Source organism: Pleurodeles waltl, chromosome 2_2 (genome assembly GCF_031143425.1).
Source record: "Pleurodeles waltl isolate 20211129_DDA chromosome 2_2, aPleWal1.hap1.20221129, whole genome shotgun sequence".
Classification (NCBI taxonomy): domain Eukaryota; kingdom Metazoa; phylum Chordata; class Amphibia; order Caudata; family Salamandridae; genus Pleurodeles; species Pleurodeles waltl.
Window position 1 is genome coordinate 821992799 of NC_090439.1, and position 26184 is coordinate 822018982.

Below are 26184 nucleotides of genomic sequence, written 5' to 3' on the forward strand. Positions count from 1 at the left end.
AATATGTGGCTTCTCTCAGATTCCAGAACTTTCTGTCACCGAAATGTGAGAAAAAAGTGTTTTTTTAGCCGAATTTTCAGGTTTGCAAAGGATTCCGGGTAACAGAACCTGGTGAGAGCCCCACAAGTCACCCCATCTTGAATTCCCCTAGGTCTCTAGTTGTCAAAAATGCACAGGTTTGGTAGGTTTTCTTAGGTGCCGGCTGAGCCAGGGGCCAAAATCCACAGGTAGGCACTTTGCAAAAAACGCCTCTGTTTTCTGTGGAAAAATGTGATGTGTCCACGTTGTGTTTTGGGGCATTTCCTGTTGCTGGCACTAGTCTTACCCACACATCTGAGGTATCATCTTTATCGAGAGAATTGGGGGGACGCTGAGTGAAAGGAAATTTGTGGCTCCTCTCAGATTCCAGAACCTCCTGTCACCGAAATGTGAGGGAAAAGTATTTTTTTAGCAACATTTTGAGGTTTACAAAGGATTCTGGGTAACAGATCCTGGTGAGAGCCCCAGAGGTCCCCCCAACTTGGATTCCCCTAGGTCTCTAGCTTTAAAAAATGCTCAGGTTTGGTAGGTTTCCCTAGGTGCCAGCTGAGCTAGGGGCCAAAATCCACAGCTAGGTACTTTGCAAAAAACGCCTCTGTTTTCTGGGGAAAAATGTGATGTGTCGACGTGTTTTGGGGCATTTCCTGTGGCAGGCACTAGGCCTACCCACACAAGTGAGGTATCATTTTTATTGGGAGACTTGGGGGAACGTTAGGTGGAAGAAAATGTGTGGCTCCTCTCAGATTCCAGAACTCTTTGTCACCAAAATGTGAGGAAAAAGTCATTTTTTAGACTAATTTTGAGGCTTGCAAAGGATTATGGGTAACAGAACCTGGGGAGAGCCCCACAAGTAACCTCATCTTGGATTCCCCTAGGTCTCTACTTGTCAAAAATACAAGGGTTTGGTAGGTTTCCTTAGGTGCCGGCTGAGCTACAGGCCCAAATCCACAGGTAGGCACTTTGCAAAAAACGCTTCTTTTTTCTGTGGAAAAATGTGATGATTCCACATTGTGTTTTGGGGCCTTTCCTGCCGTGGGCACTAGGCCTACCCACACAAATGAGGTATAATTTTTAGCAGGAGACTTGGGGGAACGCTGGGTAGAAGGACATTTGTGGCTCCTCTCAGATTCCAGAAGTTTCGGTCACCGAAAAATGAGGAAAAAGTGCTTTTTTAGCCACATTTAGAGGTTTGCAAAGGATTCTGGGTAACAGAACCTGGTGAGAGCCCCACAGGTCACCCCATCTTGGATTCAACTAGGTCTCTAGTTTTAAAAAATGCACAGGTTTGGTAGGTTTCCCTGGGCGCCGGCTGAGCTAGAGGCCAAAATTCACAGGTAGGCACTTTGCAAAAAACACCTTTTCTGTGGAAAAATGTGATGTGCCCACGTTGTGTTTTGGGGCATTTCCTGTCACGGGCACTAGGCTTACCCACACAACTGAGGTATCATTTTTATCAAGAGAATTGGGGGAACGCTGGGTGGAAGGAAATTTGTGGCTCCTCTCAGATTCCAGAACTTTCTGTCACCGAAATGTGAGGAAAAAGTGTTTTTTTTGCCAAATGTATAGGTTTGCAAAGGATTCTGGGTAACAGAACCTGGTGAGAGCCCCACAAGTCACCCCATCTTAGATTCCCCTAGGTCTCGATTTTTAAAAAATGCACAGGTTTTGTAGGTTTCCTTAGGTGCCGGTTAAGGGCTTAACTACAGGCCAAAATCCACAGGTAGGCACTTTGCAAAAAACACCTCTATTTTCTGTGGAAAAATGAAATGTGTCCACGTTGTGTTTTGGGGCATTTCCTGTTGCGGACACTAGGCCTACCCACACAAGTGAGGTATCATTGTTATCGGAAAACATGGGGGAACGCTAGGTAGGAGGAAATGTGTGGCTCCTCTCAGATTCCAGAACCTCCTGTCACCGAAATGTGAGGAAAAAGTGTTTTTTTAGCCAAATTTTGAGCTTTGCAAAGGATTCTGGGTAACAGAACCTGGTGAGAGCCCCACAAGTCACCCCTTCTAGGATTCCCCTAGGTGTCTAGTTTTTAATTTTTTTTTACAGGTTTGGTCTGTTTCCCTAGGTGCGGGCTGAGCTACAGACCAAAATCCACAGGCAGGCACTTTGCAAAAAACACCTCTGTTTACTGTGGAAAAATGCGATGTGTCCACGTTGTCTTTTGGGGCATTTCCTGTCGCGGGCACTAGGCTTACCCACACAACTGAGGTATAATTTTTAGCGGGAGACTTGGGGAAACGCTGTGTGGAAGGAAATGTGTGACTCCTCTCAGATTCAAGAACTTTCTGTCACCGAAATGTGAGGAAAAAGTGTTTTTTTAGCCAAATTTAGAGATTTTCAAAGGATTCTGGGTAACAGAACCTGGTGAGAGCCCCACAAGTCACCCCATCTTGGATTCTCCTTGGCCTCTAGTTTAAAAAAATGCACAGGTTTGGTAGGTTTCCCTAGGTGCCGGCTGAGCTACAGGCCAAAATCCACAGGTAGGCACTTTGCAAGAAACACCTCTGTTTTCTGTGGAAAAATATGATGTGTCCACGTTGTGTTCTGGCGCATTACCTGTCCCGGCCACCAGGCCTCCCCAGACAAGTGGGGTATCATTTTTATTGGGATTCTTAGGGGAACGCTGGGAGGAAGGAAATATGTGGCTTCTCTCAGATTCCGGAACTTTCTGTCACCGAAATGTGAGAAAAAAGTGGTTTTTTAGCCGAATTTTCAGGTTTGCAAAGGATTCCGGGTAACAGAACCTGGTGAGAGCCCCACAAGTCACCCCATCTTGAATTCCCCTAGGTCTCTAGTTGTCAAAAATGCACAGGTTTGGTAGGTTTTCTTAGGTGCCGGCTGAGCCAGGGGCCAAAATCCACAGGTAGGCACTTTGCAAAAAACGCCTCTGTTTTCTGTGGAAAAATGTGATGTGTCCACGTTGTGTTTTGGGGCATTTCCTGTTGCTGGCACTAGTCTTACCCACACATCTGAGGTATCATCTTTATCGAGAGAATTGGGGGGACGCTGAGTGGAAGGAAATTTGTGGCTCCTCTCAGATTCCAGAACCTCCTGTCACCGAAATGTGAGGGAAAAGTATTTTTTTAGCAACATTTTGAGGTTTACAAAGGATTCTGGGTAACAGATCCTGGTGAGAGCCCCAGAGGTCACCCCAACTTGGATTCCCCTAGGTCTCTAGCTTTCAAAAATGCTCAGGTTTGGTAGGTTTCCCTAGGTGCCAGCTGAGCTAGGGGCCAAAATCCACAGCTAGGTACTTTGCAAAAAACACCTCTGTTTTCTGGGGAAAAATGTGATGTGTCGACATTGTGTTTTGGGGCATTTCCTGTGGCAGGCACTAGGCCTACCCACACAAGTGAGGTATCATTTTTATTGGGAGACTTGGGGGAACGTTAGGTGGAAGGAAATTTGTGGCTCCTCTCAGATTCCAGAACTCTTTGTCACCAAAATGTGAGGAAAAAGTGATTTTTTAGACTAATTTTGAGGCTTGCAAAGGATTATGGGTAACAGAACCTGGGGAGAGCCCCACAAGTCACCTCATCTTGGATTCCCCTAGGTCTCTACTTGTCAAAAATACAAGGGTTTGGTAGGTTTCCTTAGGTGCCGGCTGAGCTACAGGCCCAAATCCACAGGTAGGCACTTTGCAAAAAACGCTTCTTTTTTCTGTGGAAAAATGTGATGATTCCACATTGTGTTTTGGGGCATTTCCTGCCGTGGGCACTAGGCCTACCCACACAAGTGAGGTATAATTTTTAGCGGGAGACTTGGGGGAACGCTGGGTAGAAGGACATTTGTGGCTCCTCTCAGATTCCAGAAGTTTCTGTCACCGAAAAATGAGGAAAAAGTGCTTTTTTAGCCACATTTAGAGGTTTGCAAAGGATTCTGGGTAACAGAACCTGGTGAGAGCCCCACAGGTCACCCCATCTTGGATTCAACTAGGTCTCTAGTTTTAAAAAATGCACAGGTTTGGTAGGTTTCCCTGGGCGCCGGCTGAGCTAGAGGCCAAAATTCACAGGTAGGCACTTTGCAAAAAACACCTTTTCTGTGGAAAAATGTGATGTGCCCACGTTGTGTTTTGGGGCATTTCCTGTCACGGGCACTAGGCTTACCCACACAACTGAGGTATCATTTTTATCAAGAGAATTGGGGGAACGCTGGGTGGAAGGAAATTTGTGGCTCCTCTCAGATTCCAGAACTTTCTGTCACCGAAATGTGAGGAAAAAGTGTTTTTTTTGCCAAATTTATAGGTTTGCAAAGGATTCTGGGTAACAGAACCTGGTGAGAGCCCCACAAGTCACCCCATCTTAGATTCCCCTAGGTCTCGATTTTTAAAAAATGCACAGGTTTTGTAGGTTTCCTTAGGTGCCGGCTAAGGGCTTAACTACAGGCCAAAATCCACAGGTAGGCACTTTGCAAAAAACACCTCTATTTTCTGTGGAAAAATGAAATGTGTCCACGTTGTGTTTTGGGGCATTTCCTGTTGCGGACACTAGGCCTACCCACACAAGTGAGGTATCATTGTTATCGGAAAACATGGGGGAACGCTAGGTGGAAGGAAATGTGTGGCTCCTCTCAGATTCCAGAACCTCCTGTCACCGAAATGTGAGGAAAAAGTGTTTTTTTAGCCAAATTTTGAGCTTTGCAAAGGATTCTGGGTAACAGAACCTGGTGAGAGCCCCACAAGTCACCCCTTCTAGGATTCCCCTAGGTGTCTAGTTTTAAAAAAAAATGTACAGGTTTGGTCTGTTTCCCTAGGTGCGGGCTGAGCTACAGACCAAAATCCACAGGCAGGCACTTTGCAAAAAACACCTCTGTTTTCTGTGGAAAAATGTGATGTGTCCACGTTGCGTTTTGGGGCATTTCCTGTTGCGGGCACTAGGCCTATCCACACAAGTGAAGTATGATTTTTAGCGGGAGACTTTTGGGAACACTGGGTAGAAGGACATTTGAGTCTCCTCTCAGATTCCAGAACTTTCTGTCACCGAAATGTGAGGAAAAAGTGTTTTTTTAACCAAATGTAGAGGTTTGCAAAGGATTCTGGGTAACAGAACCTGGTGAGAGCCCCACAATTCACCCCATCTTGGATTCTCCTAGGTTTCTAATTTTCAAAAATGCACAGTTTTGGTAGGTTTCCCTAGGTGCCGGCTGAGCTACAGGCCAAAATCCACAGGTAGGCACTTTGCAAGAAACACCTCTGTTTTCTGTGGAAAAATATGATGTGTCCACGTTGTGTTCTGGCGCATTACCTGTCCCGGCCACCAGGCCTCCCCAGACAAGTGGGGTATCATTTTTATTGGGATTCTTAGGGGAACGCTGGGAGGAAGGAAATATGTGGCTTCTCTCAGATTCCGGAACTTTCTGTCACCGAAATGTGAGAAAAAAGTGGTTTTTTAGCCGAATTTGCAGGTTTGCAAAGGATTCCGGGTAACAGAACCTGGTGAGAGCCCCACAAGTCACCCCATCTTGAATTCCCCTAGGTCTCTAGTTGTCAAAAATGCACAGGTTTGGTAGGTTTTCTTAGGTGCCGGCTGAGCCAGGGGCCAAAATCCACAGGTAGGCACTTTGCAAAAAACGCCTCTGTTTTCTGTGGAAAAATGTGATGTGTCCACGTTGTGTTTTGGGGCATTTCCTGTTGCTGGCACTAGTCTTACCCACACATCTGAGGTATCATCTTTATCGAGAGAATTGGGGGGACGCTGAGTGGAAGGAAATTTGTGGCTCCTCTCAGATTCCAGAACCTCCTGTCACCGAAATGTGAGGGAAAAGTATTTTTTTAGCAACATTTTGAGGTTTACAAAGGATTCTGGGTAACAGATCCTGGTGAGAGCCCCAGAGGTCACCCCAACTTGGATTCCCCTAGGTCTCTAGCTTTCAAAAATGCTCAGGTTTGGTAGGTTTCCCTAGGTGCCAGCTGAGCTAGGGGCCAAAATCCACAGCTAGGTACTTTGCAAAAAACACCTCTGTTTTCTGGGGAAAAATGTGATGTGTCGACATTGTGTTTTGGGGCATTTCCTGTGGCAGGCACTAGGCCTACCCACACAAGTGAGGTATCATTTTTATTGGGAGACTTGGGGGAACGTTAGGTGGAAGAACATTTGTGGCTCCTCTCAGATTCCAGAAGTTTCTGTCACCGAAAAATGAGGAAAAAGTGCTTTTTTAGCCACATTTAGAGGTTTGCAAAGGATTCTGGGTAACAGAACCTGGTGAGAGCCCCACAGGTCACCCCATCTTGGATTCAACTAGGTCTCTAGTTTTAAAAAATGCACAGGTTTGGTAGGTTTCCCTGGGCGCCGGCTGAGCTAGAGGCCAAAATTCACAGGTAGGCACTTTGCAAAAAACACCTTTTCTGTGGAAAAATGTGATGTGCCCACGTTGTGTTTTGGGGCATTTCCTGTCACGGGCACTAGGCTTACCCACACAACTGAGGTATCATTTTTATCAAGAGAATTGGGGGGAACGCTGGGTGGAAGGAAGTTTGTGGCTCCTCTCAGATTCCAGAACTTTCTGTCACCGAAATGTGAGGAAAAAGTGTTTTTTTTTGCCAAATTTATAGGTTTGCAAAGGATTCTGGGTAACAGAACCTGGTGAGAGCCCCACAAGTCACCCCATCTTAGATTCCCCTAGGTCTCGATTTTTAAAAAATGCACAGGTTTTGTAGGTTTCCTTAGGTGCCGGCTAAGGGCTTAACTACAGGCCAAAATCCACAGGTAGGCACTTTGCAAAAAACACCTCTATTTTCTGTGGAAAAATGAAATGTGTCCACGTTGTGTTTTGGGGCATTTCCTATTGCGGACACTAGGCCTACCCACACAAGTGAGGTATCATTGTTATCGGAAAACATGGGGGAACGCTAGGTAGAAGGAAATGTGTGGCTCCTCTCAGATTCCAGAACCTCCTGTCACCGAAATGTGAGGAAAAAGTGTTTTTTTAGCCACATTTTGAGCTTTGCAAAGGATTCTGGGTAACAGAACCTGGTGAGAGCCCCACAAGTCACCCCTTCTAGGATTCCCCTAGGTGTCTAGTTTTAAAAAAAAAATTACAGGTTTGGTCTGTTTCCCTAGGTGCGGGCTGAGCTACAGACCAAAATCCACAGGCAGGCACTTTGCAAAAAACACCTCTGTTTACTGTGGAAAAATGCGATGTGTCCACGTGGTCTTTTGGGGCATTTCCTGTCGCGGGCACTAGGCTTACCCACACAACGGAGGTATAATTTTTAGCGGGAGACTTGGGGAAACGCTGTGTGGAAGGAAATGTGTGACTCCTCTCAGATTCAAGAACTTTCTGTCACCGAAATGTGAGGAAAAAGTGTTTTTTTAGCCAAATTTAGAGATTTGCAAAGGATTCTGGGTAACAGAACCTGGTGAGAGCCCCACAAGTCACCCCATCTTGGATTCTCCTTGGCCTCTAGTTTAAAAAAATGCACAGGTTTGGTAGGTTTCCCTAGGTGCCGGCTGAGCTACAGGCCAAAATCCACAGGTAGGCACTTTGCAAAAAACACCTCGTTTTCTGTGGAAAAATATGATGTGTCCACGTTGTGTTCTGGCGCATTACCTGTCCCGGCCACCAGGCCTCCCCAGACAAGTGAGGTATCATTTTTATTGGGATTCTTAGGGGAACGCTGGGAGGAAGGAAATATGTGGCTTCTCTCAGATTCCAGAACTTTCTGTCACCGAAATGTGAGAAAAAAGTGTTTTTTTAGCCGAATTTTCAGGTTTGCAAAGGATTCCGGGTAACAGAACCTGGTGAGAGCCCCACAAGTCACCCCATCTTGAATTCCCCTAGGTCTCTAGTTGTCAAAAATGCACAGGTTTGGTAGGTTTTCTTAGGTGCCGGCTGAGCCAGGGGCCAAAATCCACAGGTAGGCACTTTGCAAAAAACGCCTCTGTTTTCTGTGGAAAAATGTGATGTGTCCACGTTGTGTTTTGGGGCATTTCCTGTTGCTGGCACTAGTCTTACCCACACATCTGAGGTATCATCTTTATCGAGAGAATTGGGGGGACGCTGAGTGGAAGGAAATTTGTGGCTCCTCTCAGATTCCAGAACCTCCTGTCACCGAAATGTGAGGGAAAAGTATTTTTTTAGCAACATTTTGAGGTTTACAAAGGATCCTGGTAACAGATCCTGGTGAGAGCCCCAGAGGTCACCCCAACTTGGATTCCCCTAGGTCTCTAGCTTTCAAAAATGCTCAGGTTTGGTAGGTTTCCCTAGGTGCCAGCTGAGCTAGGGGCCAAAATCCACAGCTAGGTACTTTGCAAAAAACGCCTCTGTTTTCTGGGGAAAAATGTGATGTGTCGACATTGTGTTTTGGGGCATTTCCTGTGGCAGGCACTAGGCCTACCCACACAAGTGAGGTATCATTTTTATTGGGAGACTTGGGGGAACGTTAGGTGGAAGGAAATTTGTGGCTCCTCTCAGATTCCAGAACTCTTTGTCACCAAAATGTGAGGAAAAAGTGATTTTTTAGACTAATTTTGAGGCTTGCAAAGGATTATGGGTAACAGAACCTGGGGAGAGCCCCACAAGTCACCTCATCTTGGATTCCCCTAGGTCTCTACTTGTCAAAAATACAAGGGTTTGGTAGGTTTCCTTAGGTGCCGGCTGAGCTACAGGCCCAAATCCACAGGTAGGCACTTTGCAAAAAACGCTTCTTTTTTCTGTGGAAAAATGTGATGATTCCACATTGTGTTTTGGGGCATTTCCTGCCGTGGGCACTAGGCCTACCCACACAAGTGAGGTATAATTTTTAGCGGGAGACTTGGGGGAACGCTGGGTAGAAGGACATTTGTGGCTCCTCTCAGATTCCAGAAGTTTCTGTCACCGAAAAATGAGGAAAAAGTGCTTTTTTAGCCACATTTAGAGGTTTGCAAAGGATTCTGGGTAACAGAACCTGGTGAGAGCCCCACAGGTCACCCCATCTTGGATTCAACTAGGTCTCTAGTTTTAAAAAATGCACAGGTTTGGTAGGTTTCCCTGGGCGCCGGCTGAGCTAGAGGCCAAAATTCACAGGTAGGCACTTTGCAAAAAACACCTTTTCTGTGGAAAAATGTGATGTGCCCACGTTGTGTTTTGGGGCATTTCCTGTCACGGGCACTAGGCTTACCCACACAACTGAGGTATCATTTTTATAAAGAGAATTGGGGGAACGCTGGGTGGAAGGAAATTTGTGGCTCCTCTCAGATTCCAGAACTTTCTGTCACCGAAATGTGAGGAAAAAGTGTTTTTTTTTGCCAAATTTATAGGTTTGCAAAGGATTCTGGGTAACAGAACCTGGTGAGAGCCCCACAAGTCACCCCATCTTAGATTCCCCTAGGTCTCGATTTTTAAAAAATGCACAGGTTTTGTAGGTTTCCTTAGGTGCCGGCTAAGGGCTTAACTACAGGCCAAAATCCACAGGTAGGCACTTTGCAAAAAACACCTCTATTTTCTGTGGAAAAATGAAATGTGTCCACGTTGTGGTTTGGGGCATTTCCTGTTGCGGACACTAGGCCTACCCACACAAGTGAGATATCATTGTTATCGGAAAACATGGGGGAACGCTAGGTGGAAGGAAATGTGTGGCTCCTCTCAGATTCCAGAACCTCCTGTCACCGAAATGTGAGGAAAAAGTGTTTTTTTAGCCAAATTTTGAGCTTTGCAAAGGATTCTGGGTAACAGAACCTGGTGAGAGCCCCACAAGTCACCCCTTCTAGGATTCCCCTAGGTGTCTAGTTTAAAAAAAAAATTTACAGGTTTGGTCTGTTTCCCTAGGTGCGGGCTGAGCTGCAGACCAAAATCCACAGGTAGGCACTTTGCAAAAAACACCTCTGTTTACTGTGGAAAAATGCGATGTGTCCACGTTGTGTTTTGGGGCATTTCCTGTTGCGGACACTAGGCCTACCCACACAAGTGAGGTATCATTGTTATTGGAAAACATGGGGGAACGCTGGGTGGAAGGAAATGTGTGGCTCCTCTCAGATTCCAGAACCTCCTGTCACCGAAATGTGAGGAAAAAGTGTTTTTTTAGCCAAATTTTGAGCTTTGCAAAGGATTCTGGGTAACAGAACCTGGTGAGAGCCCCACAAGTCACCCCATCTTGGATTCTCCTTGGCCTCTAGTTTTAAAAAATGCACAGGTTTGGTAGGTTTCCTTAGGTGCCGACTGAGCTACAGGCCAAAATCCACAGTTAGGCAATTTGCAAAAAACACCTCTGTTTTCTGTGGAAAAATGCGATGTGTCCACGTTGTGTTTTGGGGCATTTCCTGTTGCTGGCACTAGGCTTACCCACACATCTGAGGTATCATCTTTATCGAGAGAATTGGGGGGACGCTGAGTGGAAGGAAATTTGTGGCTCCTCTCAGATTCCAGAACTTTCTGTCACTGAAATGTGAGGAAAAAGTGTTTTTTTGCCAAATTTATAGGTTTCAAAGGATTCTGGGTAACAGAACCTGGTGAGAGCCCCACAAGTCACCCCACCTTGGATTCCCCTAGGTCTCTAGTTTAAAAAAATGCACAGGTTTTGTAGGTTTCTTTAGGTGCCGGATTAGGGCTTAGCTACAGGCCAAAATCCACAGGTAGGCACTTTGCAAAAAACACCTCTATTTTCTGTGGAAAAATAAAATGTGTCCCAGTTGTGTTTTGGGGCATTTCCTGTTGCGGGTAATAGGCCTACCCACAGAAGTGAGGTATCATTGTTATCGGCACACAAGGGGGAACGCTGGGTGGAAGGAAATGTGTGGCTACTCTCAGATTCCAGAACCTCCTGTCACCGAAATGTGAGGGAAAAGTATTTTTTTAGCAACATTTTGAGGTTTACAAAGGATTCTGGGTAACAGATCCTAGTGAGAGCCCCAGAGGTCACCCCAACTTGGATTCCCCTAGGTCTCTAGCTTTAAAAAATGCTCAGGTTTGGTAGGTTTCCCTAGGTGCCAGCTGAGCTAGGGGCCAAAATCCACAGCTAGATACTTTGCAAAAAACGCCTCTGTTTTCTGTGGAAAAATGTGATGAGTCGATGTTGTGTTTTGGGGCATTTCCTGTGGCAGGCACAAGGCCTACCCACACAAGTGAGGTATCATTTTTATTGGGAGACTTGAGGGAACGTTGGGTGGAAGGAAATTTGTGGCTCCTCTCAGATTCCAGAACTCTTTGTCCCCAAAATGTGTGGAAAAAGTTTTTTTAGACCAATTTTGAGGCTTGCAAAGGATTATGGGTAATAGAGCCTGGGGAGAGCCCCACAAGTCACCTCATCTTGGATTCCCCTAGGTCTCTACTTGTCAAAAATACAAGGGTTTGGTAGGTTTCCTTAGGTGCCTGCTGAGCTACAGGCCAAAATCCACAGGTAGGCACTTTGCAAAAAACGCTTCTCTTTTGTGTGGAAACATGTGATGTGTCCACGTTGTGTTTTGGGGCATTTCCTGCCGCGGTCACTAGGCCTACCCACACAAGTGAGGTATAATTTTTAGCGGGAGACTTGGGGGAACGCTGGGTAGAAGGACATTCGTGGCTCCTCTCAGATTCCAGAAGTTTCTGTCTCCGAAATATGAGGAAAAAGTGCTTTTTTAGCCACATTTAGAGGTTTGCAAAGGATTCTGGGTAACAGAACCTGGTGAGAGCCCCACAGGTCACCCCATCTTGGATTCACCTAGGTCTCTAGTTTTAAAAAATGCACAGGTTTGCTAGGTTTCCCTAGGTGCCGGCTGAGCTAGAGGCCAAAATTCACAGGTAGGCACTTTGGAAAAAACACCTTTTCTGTGGAAAAATGTGATGTGTCCACGTTGTGTTTTGGGGCATTTCCTGTCGCGGGCACTAGGCTTACCCACACAACTGAGGCATCATTTTTATCGAGAGAATTGGGGGAACGCTGGGTGGAAGGAAATTTGTGGCTCCTCTCAGATTCCAGAACTTTCTGTCACCGAAATGTGAGGAAAAAGTGTTTTTTTTTGCCATATTTATAGGTTTGCAAAGGATTCTGGGTAACAGATCCCGGTGAGAGCCCCACAGGTCACCCCAACTTGGATTCCCCTTGGTCTCTAGCATTAAAAAATACTGAGGATTGGTAGGTTTCCCTAGGTGCCAGCTGAGCTAGGGGCCAAAATCCACAGGTAGGCACTTTGCAAAAAACGCTTCTCTTTTCTGTGGAAAAATGTGATGTGTCCACGTTGTGTTTTGGGGCATTTCCTGCCGCGGGCACTAGGCCTACCCACACAAGTGAGGTATAATTTTTAGCGGGAGACTTGGGGGAACGCTGGGTAGAAGGACATTTGTGGCTCCTCTCAAATTCCAGAAGTTTCTGTCACCGAAAAATGAGGAAAAAGTGTTTTTTTAGCCACATTTAGAGGTTTGCAAAGGATTCTGGGTAACAGAACCTGGTGAGAGCCCCACAGGTCACCCCATCTTGGATTCATGTAGGTCTCTAGTTTTAAAAAATGCACAGGTTTAGTAGGTTTCCCTGGGCGCCGGCTGAGCTAGAGGCCAAAACTCACAGGTTGGCACTTTGCAAAAAACACCTTTTCTGTGGAAAAATGTGATGTGCCCACGTTTTGTTTTGGGGCATTTCCTGTCACGGGCACTAGGCTTACCCACACAACTGAAGTATCATTTTTATCAAGAGCATTGGGGGAACGCTGGGTGGAAGAAAATTTGTGGCTTCTCTCAGATTCCAGAGCTTTCTGTCACCGAAATGTGAGGAAAAAGTGTTTTTTTTGCCAAATTTATAGGTTTGCAAAGGATTCTGGGTAACAGAACCTGGTGAGAGCCCCACAAGTCACCCCATCTTGGATTCCCCTAGGTCTCTAGTTTTAAAAAATGCACAGGTTTTGTAGGTTTCCTTAGGTGCCGGCTAAGGGCTTAGCTACAGGCCAAAATCCACAGGTAGGCACTTTGCAAAAAACACCTCTATTTTCTATGGAAAAATTAAATGTGTCCACGTTGTGTTTTGGGGCATTTCCTGTTGCGGGCACTAGGCCTACCCACACAAGTGAGGTATCATTGTTATCGGGACACATGGGAGAACGCTGGGTGGAAGGAAATGTGTGGCTCCTCTCAGATTCCAGAACCTCCTGTCACCGAAATGTGAGAAAAAAGTGTTTTTTTAGCCAAATTTTGAGCTTTGCAAAGGATTTTGGGTAACAGAACCTGGTGAGAGCCCCACAAGTCACCCCATCTAGGATTCCCCTAGGTCTCTAGTTTTAAAAAATGCACAGGTTTGATAGTTTTCCCTAGGTGCGTGCTGAGCTACAGACCATAATCCACAGGTAGGTACTTTGCAAAAAACACCTCTGTTTTCTGTGGAAAAATGTAATGTGTCCACGTTGTGTTTTGGGGCATTTCCTGTTGCGGGCACTTGGACTACCCACACAAGTGAGGTATCATTTTTATTGGGAGACTTGGAGGAACGCTGGGTGGAAGGACATTTGTGGCTCCTCTCAGATTCCAGAACTTTCTGTCACCAAAATGTGAGGGAAAAGTATTTTTTTAGCAACATTTTGAGGTTTGCAAAGGATTCTAGGTAACAGACCCTGGTGAGAGCCCCACAGGTCACCCCAACTTGGATTCCCCTAGGTCTCTAGCTTTAAAAAATGCTCAGGTTTGGTAGGTTTCCCTAGGTGCCAGCTGAGCAAGGGGCCAAAACCCACTGCTAGGGACTTTGCAAAAAACGCCTCTGTTTTCTGTGGAAAAATGTGATGTGTCGACGTTGTGTTTTGGGGCATTTCCTGTGGCAGGCACTAGGCCTACCCACACAAGTGAGGTATCATTTTTATTGGGAGACTTGGGGGAACGTTGGGTGGAAGGAAATGTGTGGCTCCTCTCAGATTCCAGAACTCTTTGTCACCAAAATGTGAGGAAAAAGTGTTTTTTTAGACTAATTTTGAGGCTTGCAAAGGAGTATGGGTAACAGAACCTGGGGAGAGCCCCGCAAGTCACGCCATCTTGGATTCCCCTAGGTCTCTACTTGTCAAAAATACACGGGTTTGGTAGGTTTCCTTAGGTGCCAGTTGAGCTACAGGCCAAAATCCACAGGTATGCACTTTGCAAGAAACGCTTCTGTTTTCTGCGGAAAAATGTGATGTGTCCACGTTGTGTTTTGGGGCATTTCCTGCCGCGGGCACTAGGCCTACCCACACAAGTGAGGTGTAAATTTTAGTGGGAGACTTGGGGGAACGCTGGGTAGAAGGACATTTGTGGCTCCTCTCAGATTCCAGAAGTTTCTGTCACCGAAATGTGAGGAAAAAGTGCTTTTTAGCCACATTTAGAGGTTTGCAAAGGATTCTGGGTAACAGAACCTGGTGAGAGCCACACAAGTCACCCCATCTTGGATTCACCTAGGTCTCTAGTTTAAAAAAATGCACAGGTTTGGTAGGTTTCCCTAGGCGCCGGCTGAGCTAGAGGCCAAAATTCACAGGTAGGCACTTTGCAAAAAACACCTTTTCTGTGGAAAAATGTGATGTGTCCACGTTGTGTTTTGGGGCATTTCCTGTCGCGGGCACTAGGCTTACCCAGACAACTGAGGTATAATTTTTATCAAGAGAATTGGGGGAACACTGGGTGAAAGGAAATTTGTGGCTCCTCTCAGATTCCAGAACTTTCTGTCACCGAAATGTGAGAAAAAAGTGTTTTTTTTGCCAAATTTATAGGTTTGCAAAGGATTCTGGGTAACAGAACCTGGTGAGAGCCCCACAAGTCACCCCATCTTGGATTCCCCTAGGTCTCTAGTTGTCAAAAATGCACAGGTTTGGTAGGTTTTCTTAAGTGCCAGCTGAGCCAGGGGCCAAAATCCACAGGTAGGCACTTTGCAAAAAACGCCTCTGTTTTCTGTGGAAAAATGTGAGATGTCCATGTTGTGTTTTGGGGCATTTCCTGTTGCTGGCACTAGGCTTACCCACACATCTGAGGTATCATCTTTATCGAGAGAATTGGGGGGACGCTGAGTGGAAAGAAATGTGTGGCTCCTCTCAGATTCCAGAACTTTCTGTCACCGAAATGTGAGGAAAAAGTGTTTTTTTTGCCATATTTATAGGTTTGCAAAGGATTCTGGGTAACAGAACCTGGTGAGAGCCCCACAGGTCACCCCATCTTGGATTCCCCTAGGTCTCTAATTTAAAAAAATGCACAGGTTTTGAAGGTTTCCTTAGGTGCCGGCTAAGGGCTTAGCTACAGGCCAAAATCCACAGGTAGGCGCTTTGCAAAAAACACCTCCCTTTTCTGTGGAAAAATGAAATGTGCCCACGTTGTGTTTTGGGGCATTTCCTGTTGCGGGCACTAGGCCTACCCACACAAGTGAGGTATCATTCTTATCGGGACACATGGGGGAACGCTGGGTGGAAGGAAATGTGTGGCTCCTCTCAGATTCCAGAACCTCCTGTCACCGAAATGTAAGGAAAAAGTGTTTTTTTAGCCAAATTTTGAGCTTTTCAAAGGATTCTGGGTAACAGAACCTGGTGAGAGCCCCACAAGTCACCCCATCTAGGATTCCCCTAGGTCCCTAGTTTTAAAAAATGCATAGATTTGGTAGGTTTCCCTAGGTGCGGGCTGAGCTACAGACCAAAATCCACAGGTAGGCACTTTGCAAAAAACACCTCTGTTTTCTGTGGAAATATGTAATGTGTCCACGTTGTGTTTTGGGGCATATCCTGTTGCGTGCACTTGGACACAAGTGAGGTATCATTTTTATTGGGAGATTTGAGGGAACGCTGGGTGGAAGGAAATTTGTGGCTCCTCTCAGATTCCAGAACTTTCTGTCACCGAAATGTGAGGAAAAAGTGTTTTTTTAGCCAAATTTAGAGGTTTGCAAAGGATTCTGGGTAACAGAACCTGGTGAGAGCCCCACAAGTCACCCCATCTTGGATTCACCTAGGACTCTACTTGTCAAAAATACAAGGGTTTGGTAGGTTTCCTTAGGTGCCGGCTGAGCTACAGGCCAAAATCCACAGTTAGGCACTTTGCAAAAAACGCTTCTGTTTTCTGTGGAAAAATATGATGTGTCCACGTTGTGTTTTGGGGCATTTCCTGTCACGGGCACTAGGCCTACCCACACAAGTGAGGTATAATTTTTAGCGGGAGACTTGGGAGAACGCTGGGTAGAAGGACATTTGTGCTCCTCTCAGATTCCAGAAGTTTCTGTCACCGAAATATGAGGAAAAAGTGCTTTTTTAGCCACATTTAGAGGTTTGCAAAGGATTCTGGGTAACAGAACCTGGTGAGAGCCCCACAGGTCACCCCATCTTGGATTCACCTAGGTCTCTAGTTTTAAAAAATGCACAGGTTTGCTAGGTTTCCCTAGGTGCCGGCTGAGCTAGAGGCCAAAATTCACAGGTAGGCACTTTGGAAAAAACACCTTTTCTGTGGAAAAATGTGATGTGTCCACGTTGTGTTTTGGGGCATTTCCTGTCGTGGGCACTAGGCTTACCCACACAACTGAGGCATCATTTTTATCGAGAGAATTGGGGGAACGCTGGGTGGAAGGAAATTTGTGGCTCCTCTCAGATTCCAGAACTTTCTGTCACCGAAATGTGAGGAAAAAGTGTTTTTTTTGCCATATTTATAGGTTTGCAAAGGATTATGGGTAACAGATCCTGGTGAGAGCCCCACAGGTCACCCCAACTTGGATTCCCCTTGGTCTCTAGCTTTCAAAAATACTCAGGTTTGGTAGGTTTCCCTAGGTGCCAGCTGAGCTAGGGGCCAAAATCTACAGGTAGGCACTTTGCAAAAAACACCTCTGTTTTCTGTGGAAAAATTTAATGTGTCCACATTGTGTTTTGGGGCATATCCCGTTGTGGGCACTTGGACTACCCACACAAGTGAGGTATCATATTTATTGGGAGACTTGGGGGAACGCTGGGTAGAAGGAAATTTGTGGCTCCTCTCAGATTCCAGAACTTTCTGTCACCGAAATGTGAGGGAAAAGTATTTTTTTAGCAAAAGTTTGAGGTTTGCAAAGGATTCTGGGTAACAGATCCTGGTGAGAGCCCCACAGGTCACCCCAACTTGGATTCCCCTAAGTCTCTAGCTTTCAAAAATGCTCAGGTTTGGTAGGTTTCCCTAGGTGCTAGCTGAGCTAGGGGCAAAAAAATACACAGCTAGGGACTTTGCAAAAAACACCTCTGTTTTCTGTGGATAAATGTGATGTGTCCACCTTGTGTTTTGGGGCATTTCCTGTTGCGGGCTCCAGGTCTAAACACACAAGTGAGGCATCATTTTTAGCGGGAGACTTGGGGAAACGCTGGGTGGAAGGAAATTTGTGACTCCTCTCAGATTCCAGAACTTTCTGTCATCGAAATGTGAGGAAAAAGTGTTTTTTTTAGCCAAATTTAGAGGTTTGCAAAGGATTCTGGGTAACATAACCTGGTGAGAGCCCCACAAGTCACCCCATCTTGGATTCTCCTTGGCCTCTAGTTTTAAAAAATGCACAGAATTGGTAGGTTTCCTAAGGTGCCAGCTGAGCTACAGGTCAAAATCCACAGGTAGGCACTTTGCAAAAAAACCCTCTGTTTTCTGTGGAACAATGTGATGTGTCCACGTTGTGTTTTGGGTCATTTCCTGTCGCTGACACTAGGCCTACCCACACAAGCAAGGGATTATTTTCATCAGGAGACTTGGGGGAATGCTGGGTGGAAGGACATTTGTGGCTCCTCTCAGATTCCAGAACTTTCTGTCACCGAAATGTGAGGGAAAAGGATTTTTTTAGCAACATTTTGAGGTTTGCAAAGGATTCTGGGTAACAGACCATGGTGAGAGCCCCAGAGGTCACCCCATCTTGGATTCCCCTTGGCCTCTAGTTTTAAAAAATGCACAGGTTTGGTAAGTTTCCTTAGGTGCCGGCTGAGCTACAGGCCAAAATCCACAGGTTGGCCCTTTGCAAAAAACACCTCTGTTTTCTGTGGGAAAATGTGATGTGTCCACGTTGCGTTTTGGGGCATTTCCTGTCGCAGGCGCTAGGCCTACCCACACAAGTGAGGTACCATTTTTATCGGGAGACTTGGGGGAACATAGAATAGCAAAACAAGTGTTATTGCCCCTTGTCTTTCTCTACATTTTTTCCTTCCAAATATAAGAGAGTGTGTAAAAATGACGTCTATTTGAGAAATGCCCTGTGATTCACATGCTAGTATGGGCACCCCGGAATTCAGAGATGTGCAAATAACCACTGCTCCTTAACACCTTATCTTGTGCCCATTTTGGAAATACAAAGGTTTTCTTGATACCTATTTTTCACTCTTTATATCTCAGCAAATGAATCGCTGTATACCCTTTATAGAATAAAAACCCACTGCAAGGTGCAGCTCATTTGTTGGCTCTGGGTATCTAGGGTTCTTGATGAACCTAAAAGCCCTATATATCCCCGCAACCAGAAGAGTCCAGTAGACATAACGGTATATTGCTTTCAAAAATCTGACATGGCAGGAAAAAGTTATAGAGTAAAACGTAGAGAAAAATGGCAGTTTTTTTCACCTCAATTTCAATATTTTTTTATTTCAGTTATTTTCTGTTGGAAACACTTGTAGGATCTACACATATTACCCATTGCTGAATTTGGAATTTTGTCTACTTTTCAGAAATGTTTAGGTTTCTGGGATCTAGCACTGGTTTCACACCCATTTTTGTCACCGACTGGAAGGAGGCTGAAAGCACAAAAATCGTAAAAATGGGGTGTGTCCCAGTAAAATGCGAAAATTGTGTTGAAAAATTGGGTTTCCTGATTCAAGTTTGCCTGTTCCTGAAAGCTGGGAAGCTGGTGATTTTAGCACCACAAACCCTTATATGATGTCATTTTTGAGGGAAAAAACCACAAGCCTTCTTCTGCAGCACTTTTTCCCCATTTTTTTGAAAAAAACGAAGTTTTCACTGTATTTTGGCTAATTTCTTGGCCTCCTTCAGGGTAACCCACAAAGTCCGGTGTTCAGGTCACAATCATTGTTAGTGATCAAACCACATGCGCCTGCTTTTGCACTGCCACTGATCTTTAAAAGAGACCACTGATGGGTCCTCTCCAACTGTTTCAAAGAGGCAACACAGCATATTGGTTACTTTGCTTTCAAACTGTGGGCTACATTTTTGTTGGAGTACAAACGAGCAGCATCCCATACATCTTAAAAGGAAACGCTAAGATTAAAGAAAAAACAGAAAGCAATCTGACAAGAAAACTGATTGCTATCACGAATTTACAATTGGTTTAGTTCCCGTAATAAATATTTAATACGCTTCAGAGAACATCAATAACTACCGGCTTAGGCTAACTGTTACATTCACATTTTCGACAGAATGACCCGGTGTCAGGTAAATAAATTGCTCATGATAAATTATATTGCACTATCGAATAGTTTTGCATCAATTTGTTCCTAACGTAATCACTCTTTGAAAATCTATACACTTCTTGAAGTAGCAACAAAATGTTGTATTTAGAATTCTAATCTATGTTAGGGGAAATAGTGTTTCCGTGTACAGGATGTTACTTTTAGAAAGTTTTTATCTTCATTCTGTGCTAGCAACGTTATTTATGGCATTCATTATAAGAAACAAATTGGGTATGTTGTATACCACTGCAGATCCTGCTTTGAGGAACAGACGAATACACTGGGCCTAATTCTGAGTCTGACGGGCGGCGGAGGCCGCCCGCCAGACTTCCCCCCTCCGAAATACCGCTCCGCGGTCGAAAGACCGCGGAGGGTATTCCGAGTTTTCCCCTGGGCTGGCGGGCGGTCTTCGCAAGACCGCCCGCCAGCCCAGGGGAAAACTCCCTTCCCACGATGACGCCGGCTCGTAATAGAGCCGGCGGAGTGGGAAGGTGCGACGGGTGCAGTTGCACCCGTCGCGTATTTCAGTGTCTGCTTTGCAGACACTGAAATACTTTTAGGGGCCCTCTTACGGGGGCCCCTGCCGTGCCCATGCCATAGGCATGGGCACGGCAGGGGCCCCCAGGGGCCCCGTGACTCCCCCTCCCGCCATCCGGTTCCCGGCGGGAGAACCGCCAGGAACTGGATGGCGGGAGGGGGAGTCGGAATCCTCCATGGCTGCGGAGCGCGCTCCGCAGCCATGGAGGATTCCTACGAGCGGCGGAAAGTCAGCGGGAGACCGCTGGCTTTCCGCGTCTGACCGCGGCTAAACCGCCGCGGTCAGAATGCTCGTAGGAGCACCGCCAGCCTGTTGGCGGTGCTCCCGTGGTCGGTGGCCCTGGCGGCCACCGACCGCCAGGGTCGGAATGACCCGCACTATCTTTAGTCAATCATGCACTTCAAATTATTTATTTCTTTGAGTACTAAACTTCAATTTTGAATTTGGGTTTTATATTTAATAATGTATGCATCTGTCTATGCATAATTGAAGCCTGTATTTCAAACTATTGGTGGAATAAACGTCTATTTTTCCTCGTTACGAATATCGTGGTGAATCACTGAGAAAGATCACACCAAATAAATACTGATTCTGCTGGGTAAATATCGTCCTATCATGACTTTGGGGGTTATTCTAACTTTGGAGGAGGTGTTAATCCGTCCCAAAAGTGACGGAAAAGTGACGGATTTACCACCAGCCGTATTACGAGTCCATTATATCCTATGGAACTCGTAATACGGCTGGTGGTATATCCGTCACTTTACCGTCACTTTTGGGACGGATTAACACTCCTCCAAAGTTAGAATAACCCCCTTTGTTTCCACGCCACGCAAAATAGGTACATAACTGAGTAGAAGACAGCCGAATTCTGTAAATATCGCACTTTGATTAAATAACGTTTGCATTTTTTATCAATACGATGTAACATGCAATATTTATCACATGCACTAAATATTCTGCATGAGGAAAAACAAGAAATAGGGGCTGATTCTAACTTTGGAGGAGTGTTAATCCGTCCCAGAAGTGACGGTAAAGTGACGGATATACCACCAGCCGTATTACGAGTTCCATAGGATATAATTTCCGAATCACAAATAACAAATAGCTATTCCTAATGTAAGAAAACTTTTGATTTAAAATTGCTATTCCTAGTGTGTGCAATAGACCTACTCCATTAATGAGATTGCCACCCACTAAGAATCACTGCCATCTCAGGGATGGTGGCCTGCTTGGGTCAACAGACCACTATGTCTGAGATAGCTTTCGCCCTTTTTTTAATTAAAAATCAATCTAAGTTTTTATTAGAAAGCAATCATAGACAAGGTGGTCAGTTGACCCAAGCAGGCTACCATCCCTGTGATGGTGACCTTTCCTAGTAAGTGGCAAATTGAGACCGATCTCATTAATATTCATGGAGTGGGTCTATGAGACACACTAGGAATAAATACAGTCTGATTTCCCTAGGAGAAAACTGGATGTGTTTCAAAAAAGAAAATTAAATGTTTCAGTTTAATCTTTTAAGAGTAGGCACTGCTCTTAGAAAATATTTTGTTTAGTATCTCAAAGGGGAATGTATCCCATGGGGACTCCTTCGCATTTGCAAAGGACCTACTTAGAAGCAAAGCGTTAATACATACCATTATGATTCGGTATTTGGAAGGGACTTCCTAATCACTCCCCCTCCAAATACCAAATCAGAATTGGGTTGCAAACGCAAATTGCGATTCGGTGACAAGTTATCAAATAGCAATGTCACATTTGTACATTTAAAAAAGCTTTTTTGTGGCTGCAAACAGCTTGATTCTGCAAAGTGGGCCATTTGTGGCCTCAATAAAGCTTTGTCCATCTGGCCCTAGGTTCTGAGGATACCAGGGCTATAGAACTGACAGATATGTAACTACCAGCCTGCTTATAGCTATCCATTTATCCATGTCAATATCTCATTGTCCTGTGTACACTAGATAAATATGAAATGTATTGCTGTTCCATTTTCTATGGTCTTTCTCAACACTGGACTGCTGTTCATTTTATTGCGATTATTTTTTAAATATTTCTCTTATTGAGTTTTGCAGTCAAACCACAGTACAAATATAATAACATCCCTCCACCTCCACACAGCCCCAAGGATCCAGAGAGAGAGGTAATATTTCACAAACATTTTTCCTTAAAAGCCAGGACAGGAGACTTAAGCACCAAAAAAGGATTGTATGTAGTACACCCGGTGACACTAACATCTTGAAATAATACCCCTACACCTTCCAGCATATTTACTTTTCATTCTTCCCTGGAGTCCACCCCCCACTCCACCACAGGATCCCAAATTACTTGTTGTAATCAGACCTCAACCAAGTCCCATTGCATTCTGCCCTTGGTGCTGCAAAGAGTCCAAGGCCCATATTTATACTTTTTGACGCAAAACTGCGCTAACGCAGTTTTGCATCAAAAAAATTTGCGCCGGCTAACGCCATTCTGAAGCGCCATGCGGGCGCCGTATTTATCGAATGACGTTAGCCGGCGTCGCCGTCTGGTGTGCGTTAAAAAAAACGACGTACACCAGGCAGCGCCGGCGTAGGGGGATATGGGGCTTGGGCGTCAAGAAATGGGGCAAGTCAGGTTGAGGCAATTTTTTCGCCTCAACCCGATTTGCGCCATTTTTTTTTCACTCCCAACCCCCATAGAAATTACTCCTGTCTTAGTAAAGACAGGAGTCATGCCCCCTTGCCCAATGGCCATGCCCAGGGGACTTCTGTCCCCTGGGCATGGTCATTGGGCATAGTGGCATGTAGGGGGGCACAAATCAGGCCCCCCTATGCCACAAATTTCTTTTTAAAAAAACACTTACCTGAACTTACCTTAATGTCCCTGGGATGGGTCCCTCCAGCCTTGGGTGTCCTCCTGGGGTGGGCAAGGGTGACAGGGGGGGTCCCTGGGGGCATGGGAGGGAAGGAGCCCACAAGTCCCTTAACGCCTGCCTTTTGCAGGCGCTAAAAAACGGCGCAAAAGCGGCCGTACGTCATTTTTTTGGACCCGCCCACTCCCGGGCGTGAATTTTGCCAGGGAGCATAAATCCGACGCACATGCCTCGGAGTCGATTTTTTAGACGGGATCGCCTACCTTGCATATAATTAACGCAAAGTAGGTGTCCACGCTAAAAAATGACGCAAACTCCATGGACTTTGGCGCTAGACGCGTCTAACGCCAAAGTATAAATATGGAGTTAGTTTTGCGTCGGAATTGCGTAAAAAAAAACGACGCAATTCCGGCGCAAACGGAGTATAAATATGCCCCCAAATGTTTAAAACAATCTCCAGACAGCTATCCTTTTTGGATGAATGTTAGACCTGCCATCCTTGGTGTGGTATTCCCCCCCCCCGCAAACCATTTGCCTTCACTCCTCCTGTTTTGCTGAGTTTGTTTCTGTGGGCTTTAGGACTCTGAAACGTACCACTGATAACCAGTGCTAAAGAGCTTTTATTCTCTCTTGCAAATATGTTAAAATTGGCTTACATCTAACTGGCACATTTAATTTACTTATATGAGCCTAGTAAAGAGTGCTACATGTGCCCGGAGCCTTTACATTAAATGCCACTAGTGAGTCTGTGGCACTCATTGTGCTCTGCACTAAAGTAGTCTTTTAAAACATGTCTCAGGCCAGCCACTACAGCCTGTAGTGTAGTTTTAAACTGCTGTTTTGACCTAGCAAAATAACATTTGGCCCAAAGCTTCATTTTTAATCCATATATGTCTCAAGTAAGGTAGGCCCTAAAGGCTCACAGAGTAGGGTGCATTGAATTGGACAAGTAGGATGCTTGTACTTATGTTTTACTTGTCCTGGAAGTAGAAAAGTCCCAATAGAAACATGTTATTTACAGTAGAACGATTTGTATTTTCAAATCTTCTTTAATTGTAAAGTCAGCTTTTAAGTCACAACTCTAAAATTTGCACATTTAGAAACTTGGCATGTTCTTGTCCTAACCATTTGTGCCTTTGCCAGTGTCCTGGGTCACATGGCTGTGAATGGCTCTTCGGCTGGGATTTGTGTATTCCTCCCAAGCAGTGACACAAAGGGAATTGGATGTGGGTAAGATGGACCATCCTCCCAGGATGGATAGGGTGGAGCTGTGCCCTGTATCACTTGTACTTCAAAGGTCTTGCATCCAGCACACACCAGCCTTTTTTACCCCCGAATTCATGGAGCCTTGACAGGGAAAGGGGAAGAACTTTCCAGAATCAAATGTGGGTATAGTGTAGGGAATCCCCCACACAAAGGCTGAAACAAGGTATAAATATTGGCACTGCAGACCCACTCCTCTGAACACTCACGGACCTGTGGAAATTACAGTAGAAGACATGCCCTTTTGCCAGAAGACTGCCCTGCTGCCTGAGGACTACCTTGCTGTGTAAGAAGGCAAATCCAACTTCCTCGCCTTTATCCCAGGCTAAACTGAGTGACTCCAAGGGTCAGTTGGCTGACCTTCTATTCGAGCTACAAGCACATAACAAACTCCAGAGTCCTCCTTTCAACTGCCCAGCTGACGTCGCAAATGGGCCTGCCTGGATCTGCCTGACCCCTGCTGACCTCTGCTTGAGTGTGTTCCTGATCGCTAAGAGATACCCTCCAGGTCTTGGACCCTTGAGTGGCATCAGTCGGAGCTTTTCCCAAGAAGAAAAGGTGAAATTCTCAAGTTTGGCCTCTCACATCCGAGAACAGGACCCTTCATGCCAAGCCTATCCATCCCGCTATGACCAACAAAGCAAAGGTCCAGAGAAAACCAGCTCTTTGTGTTAATGTGACTGCCACAGATGACCGGTAAAGCAAGATCTGCACTTCACGCTACAGCAACAACAGACTGAAGTGACCTCCAATGAGAAGCTCTAGCAATGACTGTCCATGATGCATGACTCACGCTTTGCTCTATAGTGATGACAGCCCACGCCACCCGGCCTGCTCTTTAGGCTACAGCGACAACCATCTACGATGCCCTCCCTGCTTCTCACAGCCTCCTCTCCTCTTCAAACCAGATTTTGGAAAGGTAACTCTTTCAGCTGGATTAACCTGTTACCTGTATCCAATTTGCGCTCCATCGACATCGGCCTGAACTTATGACTTTCCCCAACCAGAAGACTGCAAGAGGCACTTTGTGCTTTTCGTCAATATTTTAACTAAAACTTTAAAATGTAATATTTCCTGTTCTACTGATTGGGTTTTTGTCATTCTGGTATAATTTGATTTACTAAAATTTGATGTATTTTTCTAAATTGTTTGGATTTTTCCTTGTGTTGTGTTTTCACTTTATTACTGTTTGTGTGGTACTAAAATACTTTACTCTTTGCCTCTGAGGTAAGCCTGCCTGCTTTGTCCCAAGCTACCAGAGGGTAAAACACAGGTTAATATAGCTACTTTTGTGGTTCACCATCACATCAATTGTGGTTGGTGCCTGAGTGGGGTTTCCACCACCCTCACCAGTAACCCAATTTCTTATAATGAAGCTGATATATTGTGGCATGGATGTCGAATACTGGTGTACTTGTAAATTAGATGAGGCTTGGAGTTGAATGGCTGTGTGGCAAACTTGATGGGTACACAGGCATTGGTGATACCATACCCCCTGTATTGTGCCATTCTTAACATGAAAGATGGATGAAACCGAAAATTCTTGCCCCGCTTGAAGAATTTGAGCTCCAAAACAGTTACTATATACAAAGGTAAAACTCTTCATTGAGTGAAGGTGGCAAATGTATCCAACCTGTGAAGGACCTTTTCTGGCCACAAAATTGTAATTCCTCCCACTCTGAGTTTTTCTCAATGGCTTCACTGAACCCTGTCGATCAGTTATCAGACGACATGGAGCGCACTTTGGCCATAGCATGCTGCTTTGCCCCGTTGAGCATTTTTGACTTCCATTGCAGTCACTATGGGACAGATTTACTAAGCAGTCGTTCAATACAGTGCAGCAAGACAATTTACTGTACTGAGTTGCATGACAGGGCGAGGGCAGGAATGTGCCATAAGAAGATCATTGAGGGTGGTGGCACGTCGTATTATTCAATCTGAGTTTACAGAACCCAAAGAGGTGTGGATATTAATCTGTAATATTTATATATGGTCACCTGTTATTTCCCTACAACAATATAGGAGCAGTACAAGTTTTTCAAGATTTTCGGGGAGAACTGATCCATTTTACTCCGAGACTTCTATGTGATATTGCCTTAAAGAAATACATTAACCCTGATGAAGTCCTCTTGGAGTACGAAACACCTTGGCCAAAATGTTTTTTTGATGTATTGAATAATAATAAAGAGAATTATTTTGACACTTAATACGATGGCTCCCAT